General features: G+C 43.6%; 1 protein-coding gene and 1 pseudogene across 1 annotated transcript in view; both read left to right on the forward strand.

Annotated features, from left to right (window-relative positions):
- The first annotated feature begins 107 nt into the window (after positions 1–107).
- Positions 108–10,722, forward strand: part of STK33 (serine/threonine kinase 33) — a 222,361-nt gene continuing 211,746 nt past the window's right edge. Inside the window, exon 1 of the mRNA XM_045290987.1 lies at positions 108–212. The gene's annotated coding sequence lies outside the window, so the exon portion shown is untranslated. The remainder of the gene's footprint in view (positions 213–10,722) is intronic.
- On the forward strand, positions 2,684–5,177 carry LOC101640338 (annotated as a pseudogene).

Below are 10,722 nucleotides of genomic sequence, written 5' to 3' on the forward strand. Positions count from 1 at the left end.
CGGGCCGCGCGGGCCCCGGCCGCTCCGCAGGCTGGCAGCCCTCCCACCGCCGCGACCCGGCGACGCCTGTCCGCCCTCCGTCGGGACCCAACTCCCTGGGGGTCGGGTGTTGGGGGTGGTCCCCTGGCTGCCCCGGCTCAGTTACGTCTTCTCAACTCCACCCCGTCTTGGGACGTGAGCCATTTTGAAGTTTAAAGCGAATTTCCTCGAGGGTAAGTGCGGTTTGGGAAAGTGAACCCCTTTGGGGGTTCTGAAGTCGCACGGTCTTTCCTTCGTTTTGAACCCCGTAGGACCTAGTACCTACGACGCACCCCACTGCCCTGGCGTCCATTCGGACCGCTCCAGACCCTCGGTGGTTTCCGACGCGGCACACCTGTGCTGGGGCAGTTAGACGCACCTTTCTCCCGGGGAGGGCCGCCAGGTTTGAAGGGCTCCCGGTGCAGCTAGACGGCAGCGCCATCGAAGCCTAGAGGACCACACTGCATGGGTGCTAAGCCTCCGAGCATCGCATGTAGCCCCTGACAGACGGTGTGGCATAAGACAGCCTCTTTTGGACCATAAGGAGCCTTGATGGCGCTGTGGGGTAATTGTTGGCTTGAGAACCACAGGGTTGGTGGTTCAAACCTACCAGCCTCTCTTGTGGGAGAAAGGTGAGGTCAAGATTGACAGCCCTGGAAACGATATAAGGTCTCCATGACAGTGAGCTCAATTTTTTTTTCTTTCAGTCTTAACTATGTTGACAGGTCATTTAAGCAGGCTACCCCAGTTTCCTCACTTGTGAATACCGATTGTAATTTCACTCAAAGTTGTTACTGAAGTAAGCCTGTCTATAAAGCTGCCCGATACATTATACATGTGAAGTCCTCCAGAACGACCCGTCAGGGACATTTCCATGCTCACCTGTTTTGAAGCTCAGCTTTCCCACTTCGGTCGATACATTCTTCCAGCCCCAAAGCTTTTCAAAGTACTACTCGGGTGCTGATGGCTCTCACGCATTGAAGTTTCTGACCCCAGTGAAATCGGAGCCTTCCTGTCCCCATGAGTGATACCACCGTCCATCTTTTGTACGAACCAGAAGACACCTGCCCACAGGTTCCTTCCATAGCTTCGGAATCATAATCAGGTTCTGTCCCTCCTGTCTTCAAACAAATCTCAAACCCAGGCAGGCTGCTTGCCTATGGGCCTCCTAACCGCTCTAAAATTCACTCCCATCATTCCAATACTTCCCGTTTCCCTGGATTTTTTCTTCTTACATTCTGAATTCTGATTATTCATGTTTGCGGTTGTTTCTTCTTCTTTTGAGTTTTGTGCCATCAGCAAATGAAGGTCTTGAAGGCTTTACTTCCGTGGGCGTTTACTCCCATCTGCATCATTATGGTCGACTCTAAGAAGGCACATTTCAAGTGCCTTCCAACACGAGGGCTTCGTCTTCTGGTGCAATTTCTGAATATGTTCTACTTCATGAGGTTTTCCGTATCGGACAGTGTTTCCACGCTGCCTGTGAGGTTTACAGTGGCAGACGCTTCAGAAGTGGACTCTTCCTTCTTCATGTCTGTTCTTAGTTTAGAGCAGTGGTTTTCAACCTTCCTAATGCTGCAGCTCTTTAATACAGTTCTTCATGTTGCGGTGACCCCCCCCACCCCCCAGCCATAAATTTATTTTTGTTGCTACTTCATCACTAATTTTGCTACTGTTATGAATTGGATGACCCCTGTGAAAAGGTCATTCAACCCCCAAAGGGGTCTCGACCCACAGGTTGCGAACCGCTGGTCTAGAAGCTCTGCTGAAATTTGTTCACTTTGGGTGACCCTGCTGGTATTTGGAATGCCAGTGACATAGCTTTCAACATCACAGCAATGCCCGAGCCACCACAGTATGACAAGCTGATGGACTAGTCCACATTCAACCATTTCAAGAGGTAGCCTGTGAGAAAGAACCAACGGTACTGAAGGAAGACGTTCAAGCAGCACTGAAAACATTAACCAAAGACAAGACCCCAGGAATCGATGGAATACTAATGGAAGTGTTTCAACAAGCTGATGAACCACTGGAAGCACCGACTTGTCTATGCCAGGACATTTGGAAGACAGCCACTTGGCCAAGTGACTGGAAGAGATCCGTATTTGTGTCTATTCCAAAGAAAGGTGACCCAATAGACTGCTCAGATTATAAACAATATCATTAATATCACATGCAAGTAAAATTTTGCTGAAGATCATCTAACAACAGTTGCAGCAATACATTGACAGGGAGCTGCCAGAGGTTCAGGCCAGATTCAGAAGAGGACATGGAACAAGGGATACCATTGCTGAATGTCAGATGGATCTTGACTGGAAGCAGAGAAGACCAGAAAGATGTTTACTTGTGTTTTAATGATTATGTTAAGGTATTCAACTATGTGGATCCTAACAAATGATATATAACCTTGAAAAGAATGGGAATTCCAGAACACTTGATTGTGTTCATGCAGAGCCTGTACATGGATCAAGAGACAGTTGTGTAAATTGAACAAGACAATACTGTATAGTTTAAAATCAGAAAAGATGTGCTTCCGGGTTTATTCTCTCACCACACTTCTTCAGTCTGTGTGCTGAGCAAATCATCAGAGAAACTGGATAGATGAAGGATGTGGCAGCCAGCCGACGGGACTTGGAAGTCAGGATGTTGTTGTCGTTGCTGTTGATCCAAAATTGGTGAGAGTGAAAAAATGGCTGAGCTGGAAGCCAAAATCTGCCATCAGATTGAGTATTTTTTTGGTGACTTCAATTTGCCTTGGAACAATTTTCTTAAAAGGCTGGGTACCACTGGTGATAATGATAAGATTCAATAGGTTAAACCATTTAACAACAGACTTTAATGGGAAAGTAAAAGTATTGAGCAAATCAAAGGGGAACTCATGGAAACAAGTGAAGATAAAACTAAAATCAGAAGACCTCCAAGCAAACCCTGAAGTGATTGATGAGTATAAAAATGATGTAAAAACCAGATCTGTTTATATGAAAGGCTTTCCAGCAGATGCAACCCTGATGACATAAAAAATTGGTTAGAAGGCTGCGGTAAAAAACCAAATATTCAGATGAGAACATTGCACAGAGCACTTATGTTATATTTGAGAGAATTTAATGTGCTACGATGTTCATAGAGATCCCTGGCCAGACCTGCTGCTACTTTTTAAGGATGATTACTTTGCAAAAAAAAAAAAGTAAACAAAATAAAGTGCTGGCTAAATTACAAGTCAAACAGGAGTAAGAAGGAAAGCAGAAGTTAGTAGAGGATGCTTAAATGAACCACTAGAAGAAAAGACGGGCTGCTTGCTGAAGTTTTCAGGTGACTGATGAGCAGACCTATAGAGATGGTGTGCACATCCTCCTTGCAAGTCATGGAGAAATCAAATGGATAGATTTTGTCCGAGGAGCCAAAGAAGGAATGATTCTATTTAAAGAAAAAGCTAAAGAAGTACTGGATAAAGCCGAAGATGCAAGTAACAGTAACCTACAGTTAAAAAGCAGAGAAGTGACGCGGGAAGTCCTAGAAGGAGAGGGGGACAAAGCAGCACCGAAAAAGTCACAGAAGACCAACAAGAATCCCTCAGTAAATGGAAACTTTCTAAAGGCCACAAACTTAAAGGAAAGGGAAGGGGAAATACTGTTGCACAGGCTGATTGGCTAAAGGAAAAGTGCAGTCTCGGCAAGAACATGAAATGTGAGCATGATCCTTGAACGTGATGAAAATGATGGCGCTGCTGGTCCAGTGAAGAGAGCAAGAGAAGAAGCAGACAAGCAGAGCCTGCATCCAAACACCAGGAAACAGACAATGGTACAGGAGACCAGCGGTGTCATAAGCCACTTTGCTTGTTTTATTTATGTTTAATCTGCTTTTCTCTTTGGAGATTTGAAAAAAGAAAATTGAATTAGGTCCACTTTATTCTCCACCTGTAAGAAAGAAAATATTTTGTTGTTTTGTCTTTTTGTTATCAGATGAGGATTTTTTAAATGAGCAGCTCTGTGTTAACAGATGATTCAAAAGGAAGGCTCTTCCAGTAAATTACCTTTTTTAAACATGCTATATTAGTATAAAAATTAATAAACTATATGCCATATAAAAGGAAAAAAAGAATGTGGCATCCAGATTGGAGGAAGGCTTATTAACAACATGCAGATGACACAAAGTTGCTTGCTGAAAGTGAGGAGGACTTGCTGATCTAGATCAGGATGGCGGCCTTCAGTATGGATTACAACTCAGTGTCAAGAAGACCAAAGTCACATCATTGGACCAATAGGTAACATCACGATAAGCGGAGAACAGATCGAAAGGGCCAAAGATTTCATTTGCTTGGGTACACAATCACTGCTCATGGGATCAGCGGTCAAGAAACCAAATGAGAGGTGGGGAGTGGGGAGGAAGAGGAAAAAATGAGGACCTGATGCCAGGGGCTTAAGTGGAGAGCAAATGTTTTGAGAACGATGAGGGCAATGAATGTACAAGTGTGCTTTACACAATTGATGTGTGTATGGATTGTGATAAGAGTTGTAGTAGCCCCTAATAAAACGATTAAAACAAGCAAAAAAGAGATAAAATGATATATTACATTGGGTCCATCTCTTGTATAAGGCCTCTTTAAACTGTTGAAAAGCAAGGTTGCTACTTTGAGGGTTAAGGCGTGCCTGACACAAGCCATGGTAGTTTCACTTGCCCCAGATGCATGTGCAAGTTGGGTATTGAATAAGGAAGACCAAAGAAGAATCAATGCATCTGAATTATAGAGCTGGTGAAGAATATTGAAGGTACCATGGACTGCCAAAAGAACAAACATCTGGCTTGGAAGAAGTACAGCCAGACTGCGCCTTAGAAACAAACTTCGTCTCATGGACTTTGGAAATGTTTTCTGGAGAGACCAGTCCCTGGAGAAGGACGTCATGCTTGGTAAAGTAGAGGGGCAGCGAGAGTGAGGAAGGCCTTTGATAAGAGGAGTTGACCCAGTGGCTGCACCGTGGGAGGAGGGGCTGTGATTAGTCAGTGTTCGTTCTGTTGTCCATGGGGTTGCTATGCGTCAGAACCAGCTTGATGGCACCTGACACCACCACCACCACCACCACCACCACCACCATTCCTACAGCAGGAGCACCCTTTTAAAGATGAACCTTTGATTCTGCGACCCCTCTTCTCCCCCCAGATAGGCCAGCCAAGTTATGGGCCATATCAATCTATTTTTTTCATCCAGACCAAGGTACTTTTGAGAATAAATGAAGTGCTATTATTTACCCTGGGACAGAAGGCTTAACCTGAGTGTGCCCCTCAGCAAATTGAGACCCATGGTTTTTCTGCCTATAAGGCCTATGGCGTCTACTTGCTCTGTAGCCTTGTCTTACACTAGGTCACCCGGATTCCCTGTGCTGCAGTTACACTGACATTTTTACTCCACTATCAGTTTCCCTTCCTCCTTAGGGCCTTTGGACATGCGCTCCTCAGTCAGCTGTGCTCTCCCCTCCTCCCTTTTGGCTACTAGCCTTTGCACATCCTTTACATCTGGGATCAAATAGTTCCTCAGAGATGAAATATTTGCCTCTGACCATTAGTCTAGGACAATCCTACCCACTCCCCCCAACACTATTAACTCTCTTGGTAGCACTTGTTAAAGTTGCAATTTTTAATTTGCCCATATGGATGGCACACAAACCAAACCAAAGCCATTGCTGCCCAGATGACTTCACCCTGGAGGCAGGACAGAAGTTCCCATGCAGTTTCCAGGGCTGTACTCTTCACAGGCACAGACCACCCGTAAGGACTGTGGAGAACCTGGTGGATTTGAACTGAGGAACCTAACGCTTTAAGCACTGCACCATGGAGCGCCCTACCTGGTGGTGCAGAGTATGTATTTAATAAATATTTGGATGGTTGAATTTTATGCTCTTTCCTATGTTATTAATCAGTCCCTAAAAGTATCACAATGGTTAAGCGCACTGGCTCCAGAGCCAGGCTACCTAGATTTGCATCCCAGCCCCATCACTTCCTTGAGGCAGTGTTTTCCAAAGTGGGTAATACCATCCCTTGTGGGGTGCCGGAATGAACCAGGGGGGCTGCCAAAGCAGATAGCTACACTTTATCCTGGATTATGGGCTATTATAAAAGGCTTGTAATTGCCGGGGGTCACTGAAAAGGGGACATTAGGCCAAACAAGTTTGGAAATATATGCTATAGACCCAGGGTTCCTTACATGTGTTTTAAAATTCAGGAGTTTTCAAATGATAGAAAGGGAACCTGGTATAGATACTGTATTACTTCTAATGGAGCCTGGGTAGCATTTTGCGATCAAACATTTTCTCCAGTGCAGTGAACGAGCTTGGAAAGGCACGCCTGCTTCCACTGCCATTGAGCTGATGCGGATTCATCGGCCCTAGATACTCACGCCAAGTGGGATAAGGAAAGCTGATACATAGTTGTAGGGTCCCTGGGTGGGAACTGTTCATAGCTCAGTTGTTAAAAGGAAGGGTGGAGGGTCTAGCCTACCCAGATGTGTAAGGCAAGAGACCCTTGGGGCTTTGCTTCTGGTGGAGGGTGCAGGGGCAGGTGGGTGGGTTCAGCCTTTGAAACCCCTGTGAAACACAGTTCTCCCGTGACACACACAAGGTTGCCATGAGTCAAAATTGACAGCAACTGGTTTAATTAGGGGTTCACACACATTCAAGTTAGATTTTCCCCACAAATGTGTTTGCCACAAACTTAGGAAAACACTTGGATTTTTGAGCTTTTGAATGGTAGACTTCTAGATGAGGGTATATGAACCGGTCCCGTGTATGCGTCAGTGACTTGTGTCACTTCCCTGGCCTCAGATTCCTGTCTGTAAATGGGCACGACACTAACACTGACCTAGCTCACCCGTTCCAGGCTTTGTTGTGAGAAATGAAAGTCCTAGTGCATGTTAATGGCTTTGGACAATGAATGGCTTACAATGCTTTGTAAGGGCCAGCCCTTCTTACATAATTTTTTAGCCTTTTTATTATTATTATTTATTTTCTAAACATTTACTTTTTATTGAGCCCTTGGTATCAGCTCCTCTTCCCCACCCCTCCTGACTGACATCATTTCTTATTGGCTCCATAAAAGCCCATATTATAAAGGTAGCATAATTTACTTGCAGTTCCCTCCATGTGGGTTATTTATACTTCCATCACAAAAATATCGAGATAAACATCTTCATGCTTAAACCATTTGACTACATATTTGATTCCTTCCTTAGGCTCAATTCCTACAAATGAAATGAGAGAGTCAAAGGGCAGGAGCATTGTGAATGCTCTCCGAACATTGCTTGATTGTCTTTCAGGCAGATTATGCCAATTTGCAGCCCCGCCATAGTTTAATAACAGGGTGTAGCATTATTTTTTTTAAAGTCCTTGCTAATTTCACTAATAAAAACGAGGCTTCATTATTTTAACTTAGACATCTTTCATGAGGAGCATGGTTAAGCACACAAAAACTTGATTGTTAACCCTAGATGTGTCTCTTCTGTGAGTTGCCTGCACTAGCCCTTAGCTAGTTTATCTTTTGATGTCTTAGTGTTTTTCTGACCAATTTTTCACTTGTGTGAACCTTGGTGGTACAGTGGTTCCGTCTTGGGCGGCTAACTGAAAGGTCAGCAGCTTGAAACCAGTTGGTCCAGGGAAGAAAGATGAGGCTTTCTACTCCCGTAAAGAGTTATGGTCTTGGAAACACGTAGGGGGTTAGGGTGGGGGGTGGAGGGCAGTTCTGTCCTGCACACTCGGGTTGCTGTGAGTTGGAATCAACTTGATGGCAGTGAGTTTTTCTTTTTTTCTTTTCGTCAGCCCAGGCAGGAGCCAGTACACTGGACTGTGGCTGGCCGCCTTCAGGTGGTGAAGGTATCCCTGGTACCTGGGCGAGTTGTTGCTTGCCCACAGGCTGCAAGGCAAAGGAGAAAATTCCACTCCAGAGGTCAGGCCTAGCAGGACCGTTTGTTTATCTGAATCGCCAGTCTAACTGGGCAGCGAAGAAGGAGTGCTAGGAGGCACAGGACCAAGCAGACAGTGGGAGGCAGGCAGGGCGATCATCAGAGCTGGGAGAGTGACGCTGTAACCATTACTGGGCACGATGAGAGGAAAGCGGGCACAGTCCTGGCCAGACCCTGACTTGTGTGAACACCCTGGATATAGTAAGGATATTAACCCTTGATTGTTAACCCTAGATGTGTCTCTTCTTGAGTTGTTAGTCACAGGGGGCATTTCTCCTACAGTTTCTCTGCCTGCCTTTTCTACTAATTTGTGGTTTTTGATTTATAGAAATGAAAATAATTTGTTATCCATCTATTAATCTTTTCTTTTAGAATTCGGTGCTTTCATGCTTATAACGTTCTTCCCATGCAGAGACCAGGTAATTATCTGCATGTTCTTTAAAGATACTATTTTTGATGCCAGCAAATCAAGGCAGAGGTATTGAAAGTATGTAAAAAAGAGTAGCGTGAGTCTAATAAAAAATCTAATAGAAGATGACGCAGAAGGTGATACTCATGTCAGCTTGATTTCTCTTTGAAAAAGCGGGTGCTGCTCTAAGGGTTGCTGGGGAAGGCTTTTCTGACAGTGTCTGCCCCACACTGTGAACTGTCGAAGGTTATCCCTAGAGACTTCGAAGACGCGCTCCTCTGAAGGAGAAGCTGTCACCTCTGCTTCCTTTATTGTCGATGTGATGGTCCTCGTATTTCAAACACCCATGGCTCTTAGGTGCCAAGAAATAATTTCCCTTTTTTCAAAAAGAAGCTTACAAAATGGAAAAGTTAACATTCAATTAATTGCTGACCTTCCTGGCATTGGTAAATTGGTCTGCTTTAAGATGTGTTTGAGAAAGTATTCTCTTCCTGCAGAACTCTCTTAACTATCAGCAAGGCTAATTGAATTTTGTTTGGGTCTCTTTTGGGCTGCTAGAGTGTGAAGAATGGTCAACTTATTGTTAAGCTATATTAATATATCTCTGGTTTATTAATGAAAATCAGTCTTAGGGTACATAAGAAACTAGTCACCTCACAAGTACTATAGTTTTATCAGCCTGGAATGGTTTTATTTCAGAAAGGTTTATAAGGTGAGGGCAAGAGCTTTTAAAATTAATCGGAATGTGTTTTCCACATACAGGAGGCTGATTACTTTTCTTACTAACCATTGTCTTGTCAGTTGAATATCAACAAGAATATAGTATTACATAGGAATAAAGCAAGGAAAAATGACTTTCTATTGAGAAAGATAATTTTATTTACAAATGGCCATGTTTGTAACATAAATTATTTATTAAGTATTATGAGCTATTACAGACATTTAGGCAACAAATATTTATTGAGTACATATGATATGACAAACTTAATTCTAGAATGTTGTGTTTTATTTTCATGTTTACATTGTATGTGCAAATATTTGCTTATAATTCAGTGTTCTTAACATGAACTAATGGTTATTTGGGAAAGCTGGGCTATTGGACTCATACATATTCATTCAGGGAATCTTACCAAAAAAACCCCAAAACAGCCTTCTATATATTTTTTTATTTAATAAATCATTTTATTGGGGGCTCGTACAACTCTTATCACAATCCATCCATCCATCCATTGTGTCAAGCACATTTGTACATTTGTTGCCATCATCATTCTCAAAACATTTGTTTTCTACTTGAGCCCTTGGTATCAGCTCCTTATTTTTCCCCCTCCCTCCCCACACCCCTCCCTCATAAACCCTTGATAATTTATAAATTATTATTATTTTGTTATGTTGTCGTACACTGTCCGATGTCTCCCTTAATCCACTTTTCTGTTGTCCGTACCCCCCGGGAGGGGGTTATATGTAACTTCTTGTGATTCGTTTCCATTTCTGCCCCACCTTCCCATTACCCTCCTGGTATCACTACTCTCACTATTGGTCCTGAGGGGTTTATCTATGCTGGCTTCCATGTGTTTCCAGTTCTTATCTGTACCAGTGTACATCCTCTGGTCTAGCCAGATTTGTAAGGTAGCATTGGGATCATGATAGTGGTGGGGGGAGGAAGCATTTAAGAACTAGAGCAAAGTTGTATGTTTCACCGTTGTTACTCAGCATCCTGGTTAGTCTCCTCCCTGAGTCTCTTCTGTAAGGGGGTGTCCAGTTGACTACAGATGGGGTTTGGGTGTCCACTTCACACTCCCCTTCATTCACAATGAAATGATTTTTTGTTCTCTGATGCCTGATACCTGATCCCGTTGACACCTCGTGATCACACAGGCTAGTGTGCTTCTTCCATGTGGACTTTGTTGCTTCTCAGCTAGATGGCCGCTTGTTTATCTTCAAGCCTTTAAGACCCCAGATGCTATATCTTTTGATAGCCGTGCACCATCAGCTTTCTTCATTACATTTGTTTATGCACCCGTTTTGCCTTCAGCGATCATGTTGGGAAGGTGAGCATCATGGTATGTCAATTTAATAGAACAAAGTGTTCTTGCACTGAGGGAGTACTTGAGTGGAGGCCCAATGTCCATCTACAACTTTAATACTAAACCTACAAATATATGCACATAGATCAATTTCCCAATTATCATGTATAAATGTATTTACATATATACATGCCTCTAATTAGACCTCTATAAATGCCTTTTGCCTCTTTGTTCTTTCCTCTATTTCCTTTTACTTTCCTCTTGTCCCACTATCATGCTCAGCCTTCACTTGGGTTTCAGTAATTCCTCTTGGTTACATTGCCCTT

This window comes from Echinops telfairi, unplaced genomic scaffold, assembly GCF_000313985.2.
Source record: "Echinops telfairi isolate 266 unplaced genomic scaffold, ASM31398v2 ScPeMD7_60;HRSCAF=208, whole genome shotgun sequence".
Classification (NCBI taxonomy): Eukaryota; Metazoa; Chordata; class Mammalia; order Afrosoricida; family Tenrecidae; genus Echinops; species Echinops telfairi.